This window comes from Pinus tabuliformis, chromosome 4_1 (genome assembly GCF_031772625.1).
Source record: "Pinus tabuliformis cultivar Carrire ecotype Pingquan chromosome 4_1, CPIR1, whole genome shotgun sequence".
Taxonomy (NCBI): domain Eukaryota; kingdom Viridiplantae; phylum Streptophyta; class Pinopsida; order Pinales; family Pinaceae; genus Pinus; species Pinus tabuliformis.
This window is the reverse complement of record NC_142303.1, coordinates 503,543,611-503,566,302: the sequence shown is the minus strand read 5'-3', so window position 1 is coordinate 503,566,302 and position 22,692 is coordinate 503,543,611. Positions and strand designations below refer to the sequence as shown.

Here is a 22,692-nt window from a genome sequence, read left to right as displayed (position 1 = left end):
GACAGCAGCACCGCAGGTACAGGATAAGGGCAAGAAGCCCAAGCATGAGGAGAGGCCTTCAGGTGAGCCATCAGGTTTTGTTACTATTCAAGATGATGAGACAGCTTCAGAATCAGAGAAGACCCAATATATCAGTTATCCAGAGCAACGGAATAAACAACTTGAGGACCAGCACGTGATCATAGAGCTACAGAGCATCCGTGAGAATCGCCAAGCTGCCCAACATAGAGAAATTGAGTTCACCTCTCTAGAGAAACAGGTAAATGAGGATCGAGAGGCTAATCTCGAGAGGGTCAACATCTACTTGGAGGAAAATCTGAAAAAGGCCAATAGAGACAATGCATTATTGAAACACATGGCTATGCATTACAAGGTCCGGAACCTAGTTTGCAAGGCGTGAATTAGGAGTCTTAAGGCAAAATTGAAGAAAGCGGTCAAGAAACAAAAAAGACAAAAGGAGCTTGATCATCTTCGGATTTTGGCCGAAGCCTCTTTGGCTGAGCATAGTACTTGATTGGGGACCCCCAGCCCAAATTTCAAGGAATTTGGAAGAAATTTTGTCAATTTTGAATTTTTGGCTCTAAAAAACAGGTTTTTTGGCTCAACGCGTAGCGCGCAGCGCACGACCCATAAGATTGAGAGGTCCAAATCACAAATGGTTTGAATTTTTGGATTTTTCATGATGAAATATACCTGCTCAGCTATTTCCAAGGCATTTCATCAAGGTTTGGGTCCCCAAAAGGTCAAAAAACATGCAAAAATGACCTCACTGCCCCTTTTTGGACACACAGGAAGCAGCCTTGGGAGAATGCACTTTTGGAGGGGTAAATGGACATCAAATTGGAAAATTCCACTTGGGTTGGAAAGTAGACATCCAGTGCTTTCCAACAAGCCAACCAGAGCTCAATTTGGATGCCGTGAAGTTCCCCAAATGCAGGGGGAAAGGCGTGCGGCGCATAGGGCTCAGGCGCGCGGCGCATCAGGGTTTTTTGGCACAATTTTCATCTTCAGCTCAGGAAACGTAGCCAGTTTGACCATTTTTGACTTGTGATGGTATTTTTCACCCTTCTTGATGTAATTAATGGAACTTTATGTTGACTTGACACTTATTTACCTATTCTAGATGATTCATTCATAAAATAGCAAAAATTTAATGAATGAATTGGTTTCCTAGCTTATAGAGGCAAGTTGTTTTGACTGCCTAGATTGTAGTGCTTTGTTTAGAATTGGTTGAAACAGCTCCTAGGATGATGAGCTCGACCCCTAGAGGCAAGGGAATGTGTTAGCTTGCCTATATTATGTATTTTCTTAGTCATTTTCAGGGTTGGACTCTTGGGAATAGCTTGATACACTATTGTACATATTTTATCTGCATTTTTGGCAAAGGATAGACCAGGGTTTTGCAGCACTATTTGGGATTCATGTGGCCTTATGTGTTGATGGTGTGTTTCTCTCAGTACTGGTAAGTTGTGTATGTGTACCACTTTCCTTATTTAATCTTCTGCAATTAAACAAATGAAGTGTTAAGGTAGAATCCATAAATTTGCTATGCTCTGCCTTTAAATTTGTTTAATTTTCCATGTTTTCTTCAGTTTAAGGAGAATCCTTGAGACTTCCTTGCTCTCCTTAGCTCCTCACTTTTTAGGTCTATTCATTCGATCACTTTAAAGGCATCAAAACAATCGCCTATCTTGCCCCAAGTAGACCTCTGCAAAAGCTGTGCCTCATCCCCGCACCCAAAATTGCCTTTCCCTTGAATTCAACAAAACTTCAAAAAATAAATTCCATAGTCCTTGTACTTCATACCTAGCCTAAAATTAGTCATCAATTCAGTCATCTCGAGCCTCTTTGATTACCTTTTGTCGAGATTGACCAGAGAGAGCCCTCTCCTGTCCTCGTAGGGCTAGCTACGAGGCTGAGCGTGGTTTGATGTAGCCTTGAGTCTTACCTTATTTCAGCCTAAGGTAGATTCGAGCGCTAACACGCTCGACAATCTTTTCATATTTAACGAGTCTAAAAAGGGTTTAAAGGAGACTCGATTTTGAGGAACGAGTGGTGTCTAGGGTAGCAACTAGTTCCGGTGAATTTTGGAACTTCTCAAAACATGTTAATTTCTGTGAAGAGGGTGGCTAATAAGACCACTCATCGCAACTGTTCCTCAAAAAGGGTAAAACAACAAAGTGAAAGCGTATGATTGGCCAAAGGGATGGTGGTGATGGGATGTACATAGCCAAGGTTCAAAAGGCTGATAGAATAGCAATCACAGAGGTTAATTTTTAAAGGTGGGTTCATTTTTTGACAAGCTTGAACCATGGGGGAACTATGCTTGGAGTCAATTTCATTTTTACAGAAACTCGAAATGACAAAACTATGCTTGAAGTTGGTGGTCAAAGATGTTCAATTCACTGTTTAGCACATCAGATTCTTTCATCAGTCATTCAACCTGCCCAAATCTCCATCAAATTGATTAGAAATACATATATATGGTTGAAAAATGAACTAAAACTAACATTTTACTCAAATTACGTGAATAGTAAATATGAAAAGTAGTTTTACCTTTCATTTTCATCATTTCATTTCAAATTTGGGATTTTGGAGCTATGGAGTGGTTTTCCCCCTTAAATTTCACCAGTCGATTTCAGGAGATCCTGTGGACCATTTTCCGCACCGTGAGGACCAGGTTGGAGCTATCCTTGAGCTCTTCATTTTCATTCCATCTTTTCTTGATTCTGAGCTAGTTTTTCCACTTTTTTAGGCCCCTGGGGTTTGAATATTTTGTTCCCCAATCATCGCACCTAGCTTATATCGAAAGGTGTGATGCATACTGAGCTGTACATTGGCCAGTCAGTATGCATCTCACCTTGCTCAAAGGTAGGGTGCGATGGGCGCAGAATGGTAACTTTACACAGAGTTTTTTCATCAAGTTTTTGCCTGTTTTTGCTCAAATTTGGATCTTAACTCATCTTTTGTCTGCATTTCAGTTTTATAATGTTTTTGTGTTTTTGATGTTACCAAGACTAAATAAACTTATATGTGTGTGTAGATATTGGACCAATGTGACCAATGGCACGCCCACGGGCGGCAGATGATGCTCCAGCAGGAGAAGTTGTAGGGAGGGCCGTCCTTCGGGATCTGGACATATTGGAGACCCTGGCAGTGTTGCAAGATCAGATTGAGGGTCTCACTCTTGGCATTCAGGATGTCAGGACCGATGAGTTACCTTTTAGGTCACAGTGCCATACTACTGGCGTACCGAGTCGTTGGACTAGGCTCCTGTGCATGATAGCACAAGTGGTGACATGTTATCACCAACATCACTAGTCTAGGATGTTTTTCTACATTCATTTTGAGTTTCTTGGTCAGATGATTGATTTTGTCTTGGACACAAAAAAATTTGTGAAAATTATAAACAGTTATCTACTTTTGTTTTTTGGAGTTTTATTTTGGCTAAGTGGTGTGAATTTTGATGTGAAATGCTTTCTTTACAAATGTTGCGAATGTCTATTTAACACATAGTTTGCTAATGAATCAGTTAATATGTTTAAGTTTCTGGAAATGTGTTGATATTGAATGGAATCAAAATGTCTTCCCAAAATCCTAACTCTTAGGAACATGCGATAAATAGCTGGGTTCCGAATGGAATAAACGCCAGTAAGCTGTAGAATGACAAGCTGCGAATCTAGCCTGACAATGAGTCGGTGTATGCCATGTGAAATGGCATCAGAGAGAAGTTCAATCAACGTGCTATACTCAGCAATGTTGTTCGTTGATTGACTAATACATATCCCTCTGAAACTCACTAACTCACCACTTGGAGCGAAAATGGCCCAAGCCACAAAAGATAGGTTCTGCGTACTATGACTAGCTCTGTCGGCATATCCAACAAACGGTTCCAAAAAATCTCACATCTGCAACAAACGTGAAGTGGATTACCTAACCAAAATGACAACTCTAAAAAGAAAACACTCAAAAATGCAATAAAAGCATATGTACAATGAGTTTACTACACTTAATCGAGCATAGTAACGTTTAAGATACAACCCATTTCGAGGTTGCGATAGTGCAATCCCATCATAATTGACTAGCTCATAGGCTCCTTTTATCAATACTCATTTAACAATGTAGGGGCCCATCCATAATGGTTCGAATTTATCTGCTCCAAATTTGTCAAAGTCCTAATCGTAAAGCAAGACCAGGTCACCTTTTGAGAAGACATGAGGTTTGAAATTTTTTTCATATTGCGCCTTGATGTGTTTCTTCTGTTCTTGGTTAGCCAATGCGACATCACGATGGGTTTCATCTAGATGGATTAATTCCAAGAAACGAGCCTCTTCTTCAGAAGTTTTGGGAAGCAGATCAACTGCAAGCTTGAGGGATGAGATTTCACACTGAATTGGTAAGACTGCTTCCAGACCATACACCAACTGAAAGGGTGTAAATCCGGTTGCATTTCTCACCGAAGTCCTATATGCCCACAGAGTTGAGTATAGGATTAAATTCCAATTCCATTTGTGGACTCCAATCATTCTCTGCAGCATGCGCTTAAGGACTTTGTTGATCGCCTCAACTTGTCCATTAGCTTGCAGATAATATGGAGTAGATCTATCATGGGACAATCCTAATTTGGAAGTTAATTCGATCATCATGTGATTGCGAAAATGTGACCCATGATCTGTGATTATAGCCTGTGGTACACCAAATATAGAAACTACATGATTGAAAAAGAAAAGAGCAGCCATTTTGCTGTTGTTGTTTAATGTAGGCATCGCCTCAGCCCATTTTGTAAAATAGTCGACAACGACTATAATGTACCCATGCCCCCCATCCGAGGTGGGGTTACATGTCATGAAATCAATGCCCCATTTAACGAATGGCCCAACAACAACTACTGGATGTAGTGGTGCAGGTGGTAATTTGGCTTTGCGATAAAAAATTTGACAAGCATGGCAACTTCTGACTGCAATTATGAAATCTTTGAATATGGTGGGCCAGAAGTAACCAGCTCGTAATATTTTTTGTGCAGTAACGTAACTAGATAGATGCCCCACAGAAGCACCTGAATGACAATCATTCAAAAAAAATTCGAGCTCCTCATGCGTGAGGCACCTTTGTAGAATTGTATCAACACCACGACGGTAAAGTGTATCACCAACGATTAGATAGTCTTTGGCTTGGTATCAAGTTCGCCATTGTTCATAGTGAGAGGTGTTAGGCCTAAAAGTTTGGGTCTGGAGATAGACCAGTATATCCCTGTACCACGAATTACTTGATGATATCAGAAACAGAGTCTCATCCATGATTGATGCTTGGGATGTTAAATCATTGGATGATGAGGGAAGGTCACAAAGTAACTCTGCAAAGACAAAAGATTTCTTTGATTTGGATTTGGTGAACTCCATATCAAACTCTTGCAAAATGGCTATCCATTTGGAATATTTTCCCCCTAGTAATTGACGCAGTAGAATGTAGGTCATAGGGTTGCAATCGACACAATGGTAGTTTTGCGAAAGAGAACATAGTGTTGAAATCTATATATTGCTTGAACGGCTACTAAAGTCAACTTTTCAACATAAGAGTACTTGCTTTCTGTATCATTATGATTGCGACTGAAATAATATATAGGATGTTCAATTCCATTATCTTCTTGCACTAAAACCGTAGCGATGGTTGTATCTGCAGTGGCAAGATACATGTTGAAGTCTTTTTGATAGTCAAGAGCATACATTAATGATGCTTTTATCAGGGAATCTTTTAAAGCATCAAAGGAAGCTTGCGCAACCTGATCCTAGTGGAAGGGTACTCCTTTTTTCAAAAGACGTCTATAACCTTTAGTGAGATCAACATAATGTGGAATGAACTTCCTCAAAAAGTTAGCTTTCCCTTGGAGTCTCTGAATCTGAAGCAAATTTGAAGGTGGAGGCATGTCAAGGATTGCCTGAAACTTAAATGGGTCGAGTCGAATTTCATCCTTAGGAACTAAAAAACCAATCAGTTGACCAGAACCAACACAAAACACAAATTTGTGCAGATTGAGTCGTATCTTGTATTGTCGGCAACGTAATAATATGGCTCTCAAGTGCTGCGGATGATCAGTCTGTTTTCGCGAATGAGCCAGCAGATCATCGAGATACGGTTGAACGATGTGTTTGATGTCATGGAAGGCATAATTCATGGAGCTCTGAAAATTTTCCCCGGCGTTCTTCAAACCGAAAGGTAATTTATGATATGTGAACGTGCCACACGGACATATAAACGCAGTTTTTGACTGGTCCTGTGGGCGGATATTGATTTGATTGCATCGGGAAAATCCATCCATGAATGAAAAGATTTCGCATCCAGCACATTCATCAATTATCTGGTCGACAAAGGGTGTAGGATAGTTGTCCTTTGGACATGCTTGATTTACATCCGTGTAATTGACGCACACTCTAATCGTTCCTTGTTTTTTCATTACAGGAACAATGTTCGATACCTAATCAGTGAGAGGAATAGGGTAAATGAAGCTAGCATGCAAACGTTTTTCAACTTTTGCCTTAATGGCAGTGGCTTTCTTCAGATGGATAGGTTGAAGCCGTTGTCGTACTGGTTTGACATCCGGATACATCTTGATTTCATGTTCAAAAATTCTCGAGTCAATGCCTGGTATTTCTTCATATGACCATGCAAAGACATATCTGAATTCGCGAAATAGAGTGTAGTAAATTTCTAGTTTTGATGGAGAACAAGATTTGCCAACATGAATATTCTCTACAATATTAGGTTTGGTCGAAATATTAATGGCGATAGTTTCTTCAATGTTGGACAGATCTCACTTGAAATCTACTGTATTTACAGAATTTGATAAAAAATCAAAAATTGAAGGGTGATTGAGGTCATTTGAATAATCTTCATTGTTATCTTGAAGGCAAGAACGATGGTGGTGATCTTCCCACAGTGTCTCTCCTATCATCATGGATTGGATGATTCCTTCATCTGTAGAATGTATACAAGACCAAGGATCAGAAGAGGTACCATATTCTAAAGACTATCTACCCAAACACTCATAGAGTGCTGATTCGGGTTTGTTGCCCAAGCCCAGAAAATTGATTGCTACAAAGATTCGATGGGGCTTGGTGGTAGCACCTCGCGATGATCCTCACTATCAAGATGGTCGGGGCTCTCCATAAACTTAGATGATGTAGAAGATATCGTTTGACATGTTTCCACTGCGGCCACTTTTGCGAAACCAAATGAAGGCGGGAGGGCAAAAGTACCCATTAAGGACGGGTCTTTTAGGAGACCTACCCCAACATTTTGAAGCGATTATGAACTTCCATGGATCAATGGAATGCTTTCGATAGCTTGTGAACTATTCGAAAAAAAGGCTAGTTGGTCAACGATTGTTATTCCACCTTGGAAGGGAAATGCGATCTTTCTAAAATATGTAGACACAATGGCAGCCATAGCAAAAATCCAGGGCCTTCCCAGCAAGATATTATAATCAAGGTTTCCATCAATGACCTCGACTCCAATCTCTACTGTCTTGCCCCCCAGTTCAACTTGCAAGTTACTTAAAATCCCATACGGAGTGTATATTCTTCCATCGAACGCTTTTAATGTTGTTGATGATCGTGACAAGAGTGGTGAACCAAGAGTTTTCCAGCAACTCATTTACATAATACAGGTAGATGCCCCCTCATCAATGATGGTTCAATGAACATTTTTATTGAGGGATTTTACCTGTATAAGGAAAGCAAGTTGGGATGGTAACTGAGGTGTATATCCTTTATGATTAAAGGCCACAAGATTGGAATCCGTTGGATTGATCCCACCTATTGCTGATAACAAAGCCTACTTTTGGGAGGGACAATTTTGCAATACCTCAAGTGTCGACATAGCGGATGGTGATTGAGCCAAATCCTCCACTATATTATAATTTTGAGCAGCTTGAGCATGAGGATTAAATGTCGATTTATGTATGACTCCCTTTGGCGACTTTATAGTTAATTCAGGAATAATGGGTGGAACAACTTCTTGCGAAGTCATTGTTGAACCACTAGGTTGATCTGTAGCCTCGTTGTTTAACGACGATGGATTCCCATAATATTTATTCCTTGTCGATATCAAAGCATCATTTTTCTTGTTTTAGATGGATAGCATAAGCACTTAGGATGTGGAAGCATGATCGATAGCAACCAGATTAGTTTATGGGTTTGGAAATGGATCAGTCAACACTGCTGAGGTATTCGAAGCCTTCAAAGTTTTGAAATCTCAGATCGATGTGGAAAATCTCTCATATAATTCTCCTCGTTACATATCAAACATGGAAAATGAGGAAGTTTCTTGGCCCAATAGGGTTCTGGGAAAACTAGTGTCTTGTCGAATGACTAGCCCTCTAGGTTTGGTAGCTCCTCTAGAAACAATAGTTTAAAGCAATTCAAGGATTTCTTCTATGTGTAACAAATAAGAGAAAGATAATGGAACCAACCTGGATCTTCCGCTTAATCCTTTGCTTGATCTCTCTCCCCCTTGACAGAGCTTGCAAATCCTCCTTGTACTTAACCCACTTGGAGAGTATTTGCACAAGTACAGCAAAAAGAACCATCAAAGCATCATGATCTATTACAACATAAACATTACAGAATCAGATATATAATGAACAAATGATAACATTCACAAGTGATAACATTCACAATTGCATAATAATATGGAAGAAAACTTGAAGAAATTTATTAATAGAAGGGAGAATTACAAACCAGTTGTCTGATCCAGCATCATCCTCCCAACTTCAATCCCTCTTCACCTGATGAAATAGCAAGATCACACCAACAATACAATGTTGTTCCCTCCATTACAAACTATCAGTACTTCTTTGCAATTCACAATATTCCAGCCTCTAGATCTCTTAGATGAGGGATCCATTTAGAGATGTGTGCAAGGGTGTGAGTCATCCATGGGGTTTGATTAGTTTCATTCCACTTGTTACAATTGGTTCCACTTGGAGATTTCTTAGATCTCTTACTCATCCCTGGGTGAATTTAGAGAGGCAAGTGTCATAGGAGAAGTTTCTAGAAGATTCCATGAGCAACCACTTAGCAAACTAACTCAGACATTTGTCCATCCTCATCCATCGCACCCTATAGAATGCCTAATCAGTATGCATCACACCCTGGTAGTGTACCACTCAGTAAGCATCGCACTTTGCCAGTGGAGCAGTCAGTATGGTTTAGTTTAGGCCATTTCTGGATGATTTCTCAGGTGGAACTTTTGGGGAATGACGTAATTAGATGACTATGTTCTTTTAGGGTATGAAACAATTCTTTTAGGGGTTGATGAACCCTATTTTATCGACATATAATTTTTGGGTTGATGTGCCCAAATATGTCTATAACACAAGGAAAAAAATATATCTACTGAAACCAATACCAAAGAAAATGAGAAAAAATGGAATCATATAGCAAAATAGATACTATATCTATTGTATCTCCTCGGGCATCAGTAGCACTAATTTCTACTAAGATTCCTTGGGAATCATTCTTGTTTAAACTAGTTTCTAAATTAGAGCCAATTGTAAATAATATTCCATCTTTGACAGATTATTATTTCAATAGTCAAACAAAATCTGTTGTCCAAAGAACAAAAAAAATAAAACATGATACTCTGAAAACTCTATCTGAATTTGTGATCTCTATTGGAGCATATTAGTAATTTTGTACTAATTCCCCATTCATAAATAAACCCAAGATGCTTATCATTTTCATTTCAAGTTCTTAAGGATTCAAAAAAAAATTCAATTAATAGATTCCCGTGAGAGATTCTTATGTAAATGTTATAAAAAATTTAACATAAAAACATATGCTAAACAAAAATGATATAATGACAATGAATATCAAAATACAACACACAAAAAGCACATGATAAAGGAGTTCACCCCTCCTGGGCTACCTCTCCTTGGTCCAACGTCCAATGGCTTGGGCCTCTCTATTATGCTCAAATTATATCAAAAATGTGTTTACAATGCTTAGATGCCTCTGAAACCTATCTTCATGAGTTTAGAATATTCAAAAAATGGCCATCCAACCTATTTTTGCATCCCATTTGGATAAGAACTAAATAAGTTATGACTTCTCCCAATTTATCCACTAATTGTTCCATAAAATGCTCCAAAAGTGACCAAAACCCCTTTTCTACACCAAAATTCGATAAGGAAGTGAAAATTTTGCTGCATCGCGGGCCTTATCGTAATCGCAATTGGTTAAGCTATGGGCTCTTAACACTGCAAAATGTTGTGATGCAAGGTTATGGACCTAACAGGATATTAAATCAGAACTTATAAAACTCCCGCATCTGGAATCCTCCTGCTCAACGTAATCGGTGAGTTTAGGTGGGTGCAAGGTCATGTTTACCTGACAGAACACCGCGATTGCAATTTCACTGACCCACCAGTGTATTAAGTTGCAGCATAAAAATTATCGCATTCGGAACTCAATTGCGCCAAGGCCGATTCTTATTGCCGCTTCTTTCCTATGATCGTGATATGTGATCTCATTGCATCACAACCCTAAAACTCTCGGGGGCCGATTTGTAACACCGAAACACTTACTGCTGGGATATGAGATTAGTGAGGGCCAATGGCAGGCTTCCACTTGGTGCCTCCTTATTCGCTGAAGACTTGCCACATCATCTTAATCTTGCCATGTAGGTAAGTCAAACCAAAACTTTGAATTGGTCTAACATCTGCATACAAACTCAATTTTGAGTTCCGTTCACATCATTGGATTCAGAATGACGAGCTCTTCAATCTAAAGCTAAGTTTGACAAGATTCTAACACTTTGATTTTTGAGCATAATTTTGAGCACCTGGTCACTCCTCACCACTAGAAGCCTTTTGGACCCCAAAAGGATCACTTTCAGTTATTGAATAGATGAGGGTATTGTTCCCTCACCTTCCCCACTTCAATCCATTTGGCCTTTGATGGATGTGTACCTTTGAGACCCACCCGAAGATAATCAGTATTTCCTATTTTAGTTGTCCTTATCCTTCTGTCAAGTATAGTGTCTTACTGAAGCAAATCAAGGTATTCTGGAGAAAATTATTCAATATATGGAATTTGAACATTATCTCCTTGATCTTCTATCAAAGTAGGTTCATAAAATCTCAAATTTTCAACATTAACAACGAAATAGATTTGCATATATCAAGGCAAATCAAGCCTGAAAGCATTATTACCAATCTTTTCCAGAATTTTAAATGGACAATAACGAATTGGTTTCAAATTTTTACCTTCACCTTGAAGCCGTTCCTTGCTAATGTATAGCCAAATTTCATCACCTACTTGAAACTGATGATCCACATGATTCTTATCATGCCCTTCCTTATACTTTCCTTGACTCTTTTCTAGTTGTTATTGAACTGTTTGGTGAATCAACTGAATTTTCTCAATGAATTTGTTTTCCCTTTCTATGTCACTATGTCCATCTACAACTACATCTTTCTCAAAGATGAAATCCTAAGGTGGTTTAGGCAACTACCCAAGACATGCCTCAAGAGTAGAAGAGTGTTTTTCTCGGTTGTAAGCATGCTGAATATAATGCAACTGTTCATCCCACAACTTAGGATGTTTGCTGCAATATCCTCTTAGAAAATGAATTATTGTCATATTTACCACTTCAGTTTGACCATCTGTTTGCGGATGGAAGGCTGTACTTTTATTCAACTTGGTGTCCATCAAGTTCCATAAACTTGACCAAAAATTCCCAACAAATCGAGAATCATGATCACTTACAGTAGAAGTAGGCAATCCAAAATGAACCCATACATTTTGAAAGAAAAGTTAAGTTGGTTGTTCAGCTGTAATTTTCTTTTTAAAAGGCATTAATATCCACATATTGTTGAATCTATCCACAACTACATACAAATAATCATGACCTTTCCTTGACAAAGGAATACCTCCTACAAAATCCATAGAAATACTTTCCCATGGTCTTGAAGGCACTGGAAGTGGTGTGTACAATCCTAGTTTCCTATTACTAGGCTTGCTGACTGCACACAATGAACAACCTCTGATAAAACGTGACACACTTTCAAGAATACAAGGCTAATAAAAATACCTCTGAAGATTTGTCACTATTTTACTTACATCGAAATGTCCAGCAATAAGAGAAGTGTGCACTTCCGGTGTGAAATTTACTCTCTCTCCCTGTGGAACATAAAGTTTTCCCAAATGATACAACAGATTATCATGTACATCGTAGTCTAATTCCAAACTTGGTGGCCTTGACTCAAATTTAAATATACATCTTGAAATTCAGCATCCTGTGTGTATTGTTCAACATAACTTTCAAGCAAAACAGAACTATTCTTGAGTAAAATGGCTACATTTGCAACCTATCTAGAATCATATCAACAACTTTGTTATATATACCTCTCTTGTACTAATTACCAAGTGGAATTGCTGTAAAAATCCCATCCAACGAAAGTGACTTGACTACTGCAATTTGGTTTGAGATTGCAAATATTACAACTGTTGATGATCGGTGTGAATAATGGTTTCTTTTCCCATCGAATAATGCTTCCATTTCTTCACACTTTGTACCAATGCATAAATCTCTTTATCATACATAGATATTTTATAACAACACCATTAAAAATCTCAAAATGAAATGGAATGGGATTACCATGTTGTAAAAGAACTGCACCCATGGTGTAGTCACTTGCATTTGTTTGTATTTCAAAGGTTGTTTCAAATATGATAATGCCAAAAATGGGGCTGAAATGATCATTTGTTTCAAAGCATAAAATGATTTTTGTTGTTTTCCTCCCGACTAGAAGACAACGTTCACGTTGGTCAATGCATGTAGTGGAGCTGCTATGGAGGAGAAATTGGAAATGAACTTCCTCCAATACTACACTTCTCCTAGAAAAATCCTTACTTTTGTAACTGATTTGGGTATTGGCCAATTCACAATGACTGAAACTTTAGAGGAATCAAACTTCAACCCACCTCCTCCAACAATGTGGCCCAAATACACTAAGGAAGTTTTCCCAAATTCACATTTAAACATCTTTAGAAATCACTGTTCTTTTCTCATGATATCCAAAACTTTCCTAACATGCTTGACATGCTCTTCTCGTGATTTGTTGAATATCAAAATATCATCTAAATAGACAATTACAAATTCATCAAGAAATGATCTTAAAACATCATTCATCAAATGTATTTGGACCATTACAAAGACCGAAAGGCATAACTAGCCACTCAAGCAATCCCTGTTTGGTTTTAAAAGTAGTGTTCCATATGTCCTCCTCAATGATTCTAACTTAATGATAACCACTTTTGAAGTCTAATTTAGTAAAATACTTTGCATTTTTCAACTGATCTAGAAAATCATCTATTATGGGTAGTCGATTATTTATTGTGATCTTATTTAAAGCTCGATAATCTACACAAATGAACTAGGTTCCATCTTTCTTGGGTACCAATACAATTGGTAAACCACATGGCGAAGTAGAAGGACGAATTACTCCTTTATCTAACAATTCCTGGACTTGTTTTTTAATTTTTAAACTTTCCAAAATCGACATTCGATACATACCAATGTTTAGGAGCGGACATTCCTACTATAGCTGAATTTCATGTTGAATTCCTCTTTTTGGTGGCAGTCCCTTTGGTTCTTGAAACGTGTCCCCATATTATTTGACCACATCAACCAATTCAACTTTTAGCTTCACATCATAGCCTACAAAGGATTCCTACTCTGTGTCATTCTTCTGCTTGATCATGAGGAGCACAAGACTCTTGCTGGAATTAACCATTTGTTTCATTTCACTTGTGCTTTCCAAAGATAGACTAAGCTTTCTGCAATGAGTTCTCACAATGTACTCCACTCTGTCTTTGAACAAATGATATTTTTTTTCAAATCTGTGGAAAACAACCTCCATGTCATACAAATACGGACTTCCCAACACAATTCCTGAGATATCCAATGGCACAACGTCTAATTCAACTTCATCAATGAAATTGGCGGTGATTGCAAATCTGAAAACGCATTTCCGTGTGACCTGAAAATTGGCATCCTTGGTTATCCAACCCAACAGATACAGTTTATGATGAGGCACGATTTCTAGATTCAATTTCTTGACTAAATCTGTAGAAATTAAGTTGGTCTGAGATCCACTGTCAAACAACGTATCAATTTTTGTATGCTTGGAAATAACTTGGATATGGAGCAAATCAATTCGGTTTTCCTCATTTGAAATGTTGTGAGAGTTATTTGTTGCTCTGTTACTTGCTACAGTTGCCTCTTTGCTGACCTCTTTACTTGACTTTTCCAAAACTTTTCCTTTGGTGACTGTGGCTACGATTTTTTTTTCATCCCCTGAGTCTAAACCCAAGTTTGTTGTATAGCAACATTGGTCTTTTGTTTCCCTTTATTGTTGAATTTCTTTGGTCGTATTTCTAAATGAAGCTTCTAGAAATCTGCTTCATCATGTCCTTCCTTGGAACAATTCTTGCACATGGGTCTCTCCTTTTTCCTTAACAGAAGCATTTTTCTTCTACTTTCCTTTAAACTTATTCCCTTTTTCAACACTCTGAAATGGCTTCTTCTTACCTTCTTCCTGTATATTTTTCCCTCTTGCTTTGAGGTGTGTAGCTTGAACACAGACCTCATAATATTTGTGGGACTAAACATAAGAATGGTATGTCAAAGATAGCTATGCAACCCTCCTATGTATTTAAGTAAGGTATATTGTGACTATAAGTCTACTCCTAGCATAAGAGATATTTTCCTAAAATCTTGTGTATACTATTGCACATTTTGACCTTTCAACTATTTGAAAATTTTCCAATTCATAATGCCTTTTTGCATATCAGCTAAAGGGTAGAATTGTCTTCTTATAGCAACAATGAAATTAGACCAAGTAATAGAGATCTTACCATGTTTCTTGATCTCGCCTTGAGTCTTTTCTTCCTACCATACAAATGTTGCACCCTCCATTCTCAATGAAGCCAACTGAATCTTGATATCATCCTCTTGAAGGTTTTGAATTCTTCAATACACCTCCAACTGATGAATCTAGTTATCTTGCTTCTTTGCATTAACTTCTCTATTGTACATAGGCAACTCACATTTAACATCAAGCTTCAAAAAATGTGATTTACCAACCCTTTTGAAGAATGATGATGAGTATGAGTAACAATGGTATTTGTGGAAGAGTGTGAAGATGATTTCGAAGAAGAAGATGAAGAAGATGGTGGAAATGGTGGAGGCTTGTCTCCATTCCCATTATTTCCTTTTCCTTTATATTTTTTTCCATTACCTCCTCCTGAAGGGCTTTCTCCATTGGGAGGCTTGGAACTTTCTCCTTGCAATATGTTTTTCCTAGCTTCATAGAGGACCTTAACCATCTCTGTTATATCAAAGAAATACTTTCTGAAGGTCTTCTCATATTCTGTCATGATAGGTTCTCCTTCATGAGACATGGTCTCTGAAGACTCAACTACAACTTGAGGCTATATTGGTGTTGTAATATCAACTGAAACTTCTACAACTTGAGCTTGAACTAGTGTAGAAGACTTTGGAAACCTTTCTCTTCTTCCCTTTGACCCAATTTCAGGGCTTTCAACCAACTTTCCTTCACCTATTTTGAGCTTAACCTTGTGAGCATGACATAAACTTGCAAGCAATTAAATACTTATTTCACAAAGCAAATCTATAGTATACCTAGGGGGGATAGTATGGGGTACAGAGGGAGGTACCCAAGGGAATAATGTAATAATGGGATGGGCCATAGTAATAAATAAAGTGGTTAACACGTATCATGTAAGAGACCACAACTAGTTAGCAATAATGTAATAAGCCCATTGTAGTAGATAGATGGTATTGAGGGAACCATGGTAATGACCCATGGTATTGTATGTATGAGGCCTATATAGAGGTTAGAGACTCCTCACTGACAGATGTCAAGGATTAATGTATTGGCAAGCATATGTCTTGTGGAGTGTTCTTCTTACTTAAGGAGTGAATATATGGTGTTATGTTGCCTTAAGGTTTTTTATTAATCAAGTGAAGCATTTTATATATTTTAGATCTTGTTATTTCTTGGGTATATTTGTATTCGCCTATATTTTCAAGTCAGATCTATAACAAGTGGTATCATAACACTTTCTTGGGCAAAGCGGAGATTTTTTTTTTTTTTTTTCTACAAGAACTTTTTGGGGTGGCGAGTTTGCAGATCAGATATGTACATTTTGGTGCAAAACTTGTAGAATCTAATTGTAGATCTATGCTATTTGCGAAAAAATACCCAATTAAAAAAACAAAATAAATAAATAAATAAAATTGGTTGAATCGGGGTCTGGATGACGGAGATATCGTTGATTGAAAATTCAGTTGTGTCGCAGACATTTTTCGGGGCAGCGAGTTTGCAGATCAGATTTGTACATGTTGGGTTAACATTTGCATATTCTAATTGCAGATCTGGGTTGTTTGTGAAAAAATATCCAATTTGAAAAGAAAAAAATCAGTTGAATTGGAGTTCAGATGAGGGAGATATCTCTGATTTAAAATCAATTCTTTTCTTAGAAATTTTTGTGATGGCGGGACAGTTGCAGCGATCACATGAGAAGATGCAGAATGGTTGTTCCATTTCTAAAAACACACCATAATAGGGATTCTAAGCCATATTGATTGAATTGTGGCCATTTCAAATTTTCCAAGTAAGCGATTTGTTTTCAAAACCCTCTTCATGGCAGTTTTATATTTTACAGGAAAAGATAATGGTCCTACTATTGAAGAATTCATAGAAAAACAAAAGTCATTATGGGAAAAACATTGGAAATTTTTCATAGTGACTAATATGGAAGATGAGGCTGCCAAATGGTTTAGATCAGTTGAGAGCAAGAAGTTGTACAACCTTTCAGATGAAGAATTTGAAAAATTCCTTTTAGACAAATGGTCTCATGCTAGAAAATAGGAGAATGAGACATGTAAGGGGTTATTTTCTACTGGTATCTCCTTATTGCAGGTTCATGGATGTATTCAGAAGGAGAAGATCATTGTGTCTATAAATCCTAGCTACAAGCATAATGTTATCAATGTTAATTTGGCAAAAAAATTGCAGGGTCCTACAAAACACATTGAAAACACATAGATTGATAATGAGGACGTTCAAGTTTATAAAGATTTGAAGCTTTCTATGGATAAGTATGTGTTGCATTGTGATTTTTATACTTCAGATATGGATAACATGGATGTTGTTTTGGGATACCCTTGGATGGAATCTGTGGGTACTATCAATATTAATGTGCAGAAGAAATTCTTGAAGCTCTGGTATAAAAAGAAGAAAATTACATTACAGGATATTTCCATCAATAAACAGGTAGAGTCCACAGAGGCTGAAGCAGAAGATGTTCTAGGGACTGACACATCAGATGATGAGCCCTTAATGGTTGACATCCAAATACAAACATCAAACCAGGTAAGAGAAAAATAGGTAGAGTCAAAAGAGGCTGAAGCAGAAAATGTTACAGGTAAGGATACATTAGATGAGGAATCAATGGTTGAAGTAATATTGGAAGATAAGCAACAACAACAAACGCCACAACATGTACCAGATACCACTAAGGCTCCTTTAGGTGGTGAATTAAAGAAAGATACATTGTTGGTTAAAACTTTAGCATATCACCACCCACATCACCCCACAAGAAAACAACCTACAAGATGGCAACGAATCAACAACAAGGAAAAAAACCCTCACATTACAGGTAGCTAGGGGCGATGATCCACCCACAACACATCAACACAAAAGAACTGACAGGGTCAACTTCCATCTCAAGCGAGCGAGGCACCAACTAGATCAAGGGTTTACCTTTCTCTTGGATGGTTAGATGTATGTGCATAGTACCAATGGACTACTCTTTTGAGTAGATCCTCTTATTTTTGTTATTCTATTGTTTCGAGGATGAAACATGTTTAAGGGGGTGGAATGTAGTATACCTAGGGGGGATAGTATGGGGTACAGAGGGAGGTACCCAAGGGAATAAAATAATAATGGGATGGGCCATAGTAATAAATAAAGTGGTTAACCCGTATCATGTAAGGGACCACAAGTAGTTAGCGATAATGTAATAAGCCGTTGTATTAGATAGATGGTATTGAGGGAACCATGGTAATGACCCATGGTATTGTATGTATGAGGCCTATATAGAGGCCAGAGACTCCCCATTGAGAGATGTCAAGATTATTGTATTTTCAAGCATATGGCTTGTGGAGTGTTCTCCTTCCTTAAGGAGTGAATGTATGTTGTTACCCTACCTTAAGGGTTTTGATTAATAAAGTGAAGCATTTTCTATATTTCATATCTTGTTATTTCTTGGGTATATTTGTATTCTCCTATATTTTCAATTCAGATCTATAACAAAATCTAGTAAGCAAAACTAATGCTCTGATACCAACTTGATCTGAATCGGAGCATATTAGTAATGTTGTACTAATTCCCCATTCAAAAATAAATCCAATATGCTTATTGTTTGCATTTCAAGTGCTTAAGGATTCAAAAACTTTTGCAATTAACAGATTCCCATGAGAGATTCTTATGTAAATGTTATAAACAAATTAGAATAAAAACATATGCTGAAAAACATCTATATAACAATGATGAACATCAATATACAACACACAAAAAGCACATGATAAAGGAGTTCACCTCTCCTGGGCTACGTCTCCTTGGTCCAGCTTCTAATGGCTTGCACCTCTCTATTATGCTCAAATTACATCAAATGTGTGTTTACAATGCTCAGATGCCTCTGAAACCTGTCTCCTTGAGTTCAAAATACACAAAAAATGGCCATCCATCCTCTTTTTGCATCCCATTTGGATAAGAATTGAAGAATTTATGAATTCTCCCAGTTTCTCCACTTATTGTTCCACAAAATGCTCCAAAACCGACCAAAACTCCTTTTCCGCTCCAAAATTAGCTAAGGAAGCAAAAATTTCGCCGCAACACAGGCCAAATCCTTTTAGCCATATCACAATCGTAATCGACTAAGATATGGGCTCTTAACACTACAAAATGATGTGATGTGGGGTTATGGACCCGACGGGATATTAAATCGGAACATATAAAACTCTCACATCTAGAATCCTCCCGCTCATCACAATCGGTGAGTTTGGGCAGACGCAAGGTCTTGTTTACCCGACAGAACACCATGATTGCAATTTTTCTGACCCGCCAGTGTGTTAAAATGTAGCATAAAAATTATTGCATCCTGGTCTATCGCATTCGGAACTTAACCACGTTGGAGCCGATTCCTATTGCTGCTTCTTTCAAGCAATTGTGAAATGTGATCTCATCGCATTGCAACCCTAAACCTACCGAGGGCCGATTTGTAACACCAAAACACTTATGATTGTGATATGCAATTTGCAAGGGCCAATGGTGGGCTGCCACTTGGTGCCTCCTTATTCATTGAAGACTTGCCACATCATCTTAATCTTGCCATGTAAACAACTCAAACTTGAACTTTGACTTGGTCTAACTTCTGCATATGAACTCAGTTTTGAGTTTTGTTCACACTGTTGGATTCATAATGACGAGCTCTTCAATCTAAAGTTGAGTTTGATAAGATTCTAACACTTTTATTTTTTTAGCATAATTTTGAGCACTTGATCAATTCAACTGGCAAGCTTAGTGAGACATAAAAGAAAGAGCTTAGGAATATTCCCAAGCTTTAGGTTCTTTTGTCAATTACAATCAGTATCATTTGAATGAGCTTACAACTTCATCTGATGACAATTTAAAGAAAATTTAAGTTTTGGACAAAAATTTGAAGAAAAATGAATTGTTTAGTGAAGAAAACTCGTAGCAGCATTTTGCTAATTTAATTCAAGGATTTACTGTAGAAAGAGAAAACTTGCAGAAAGGTTTTAAAAAACAATTGGAACAAGCGAATGAAAAAAATGAACAGGAGATTCAAGAATTTCTTATCACAAAATCAGACCCTGGAGGCTGCTGATTAGGTAGACTTCAAGTAACTATTTCAAACCTACTTTAGGCTGAGGCTTAACCTCCCCAACCTGAGAGGGTTCTCTCAACGAATTAATGATCTTTGATTATGATAAAGATGGCTAACTCTTATGAAACAAATGTAAAAATATGAGTGGTGGAAACACAACTAGAAAGTATCCATTAGGCTTATGGAGTCAAATTTGTTTCAGTATAACAATGACATCAACCTTACATAGAAGTCAGGGCATACAAAATTTAACCATTCAGAATACACCAGAAACATACAGGACAACACAGTTTATAGATATGTGAAGGAAATTAGAGCACAAATAGTGATTTCTAAGTAATCACACTTCTATACCACTGCAAATACTAAAGAGAGGATGATACACAACATTCTGAACAGTAAACTCCTTCTGATTCCTGAGAAGTAAAGCCAAGTCTTGTATTACTAAAACAGAGTCATATACATAGCACAATAGTTACAATTTCTCTGAAATTTTCCAACCCTTTCTACATTAGATCTTCTCCTATATATAGAGCTCTTTACATAACTTATATTCCTCCTCAAGCATGAGTGGAATTCGAATTCATCCTACTATGACACCTATTGATGCTTAAAACTAACTATTAAATGCAAATGACACCTAACTAGCAGTCCTAGAGACCTAATACAACTAGGAGTGTAACTCCTTAACATGATTACAACAACATTATCTAAGAATTTAAAGCATTCTTTGACAACTTTCAACCTCAATAAGTCGAATTTGATGAAGCCTCCCACGTGGTCATCTGACTGCTGAATACAAACCCTAGAAATTAGGGAACATGTTTCCCTGTTTTTAGGTTTAGGATCCCTGAAAATGGCACGCGGGACAGAGCCTTTATCTCCTCATCCATGACACATTTTTTGAAAATGAAGGAGATTTATGTATTCCATGATGTCTAGAAAAAAACCTCTCTTGTTTTTTTAAAATACTTCTCCAGCTATCTAGAATCTATCCTTGAAAAACACATGTCAAACAGGAAAAATCCGCTCTCTGAATTTTGGGTTTCAAAGAAAGCTTATTATCTCCCAACTGAAAATACTTATGATGAAAGTGAGATAGGTTATTGTATCTAGAGAGTTGATGAAGAGAAACCTCCTTCATAATTCCAAAATACCTTTTCATGTGACTAGAAACGGATCTTGAAAAAGACTGCTAAAACCAGAAGACCAAGCTTGACTTTCAGCAGTTTCGTAGCGTAAGTTTAACCATAAATTCCTCCCACCTCAAAATGGATTTGAAGAAACTGAAAGAGGTTTTTGTAGTTTGGTATGTTAGAAAGAAAATCCTTTTTCGGTTTTCAAAATTGAGTTATCACCTGCTTAGGAACCCTTCTGGAAGTTGACTAGTAAACGCAGAAAGCAGAGTTTTTAATGCTAAAACAGGTTTTTTCAAGGATTTCGTAGCGCGCTACGAAAACTCCTAGTTCAGTGATTTCGTAGCTAGTTTCAAAATATTTCCAACATGATGTGAGATATGACTTATAAACACTTGGTAAGGCTTCTAGGACATGGAATGAGGCTGTCAAACTTTATTTGGAAAAGAGATATGACCTTAAAAGACTTCTAACCTTATCAACAATGGCGGATGCTTCCTGAAGAGATGGCCGCTCACTAGGGTTTCCAGTTCCGGCCATGCGCACTCGTGGTGATCTCCCGCCAGTAGGGATTTCTGGAGGTTGTGATATTTCTGGTTATTTTCCTGATGCGGCGGGTCGATCATTTCTACGGGAATCCAACGCCCCTGGATCTCTGGATTCTCACGTTCAAAATGGGCTCACATATTCTAGTAGGGGGTTAACATCTGGTGATATCGGTGGTTTGGGAGGCTCCCTTGGGACAAGGTTGGGAGGCAGCGGAGGCTATGGAGGATTATCAAGTCCGTCCCTTCCTAACTCTGTTTTAATGGGTCAGAGGTCTGGCATTGGAAGTGCTAATCCTAGACTTGGGGGGAAGTTAGGGAGCCTAGGTTTGGGCTATCAAAGGTCAGAGCCGTAGGGATTAAGAGAACCTTTGAGAATGCCTGATGAGAATCTTCCATCTGGCACGTCAAATACCCTCTTTATTGAGGGTCTTCCTGCTGGTTTCTCTCACAGGGCAGTTGCACACATTTTCCGTCCATTCATTGGTTTCAAAGATGTTCGACTAGTATAAAAGGAGGCTCGACGTCCTGGTGGAGATCCTCTTGTGTTATGTTTTGTTGATTTTTCCGATGCAAGATGTGCTGCAACTGCGTTAGAAGCATTACAAGAGTTCGCCTGTCAGCAAAACCCTAGCCTCAAGGGATTCATACGGCAGAAATATTACGCTCTGGAAGGCTGCTCATTCCCTTTAGAACCTCTTCTGCCTCCCTAGAGCAGTCGTTACTCTGTATTTCATTGTCAGAATTCTTTCTGCTTCCTGGAGTTGCCTGGACAGAGCATCTGGGATCTCTTTCAGGCGGAAAGAAATGACAAACTCAATGCCCATTGGACCCCCACCTCCTCTCACAGGCCCCTGCGGCAAGTTCAGGGAAAGGTGGCCCTCCAAAGCACCAGCTTCCTCTCGTCTCAAATTTGCAGAGGAAAGCAGATGTCAGATCACTTTGCCTATTTCCAGATCCAGATTGTGCTCCTTTCAGGAAAAACTCTACTTCAATGGGTATGCTCTTCGGATC

General features: G+C 38.1%; 1 pseudogene; it reads left to right on the top strand.

Annotated features, from left to right (window-relative positions):
- The first annotated feature begins 21,617 nt into the window (after positions 1-21,617).
- On the top strand, positions 21,618-22,391 carry LOC149176749 (RNA-binding protein 2-like; annotated as a pseudogene).
- Positions 22,392-22,692: the final 301 nt, after the last annotated feature.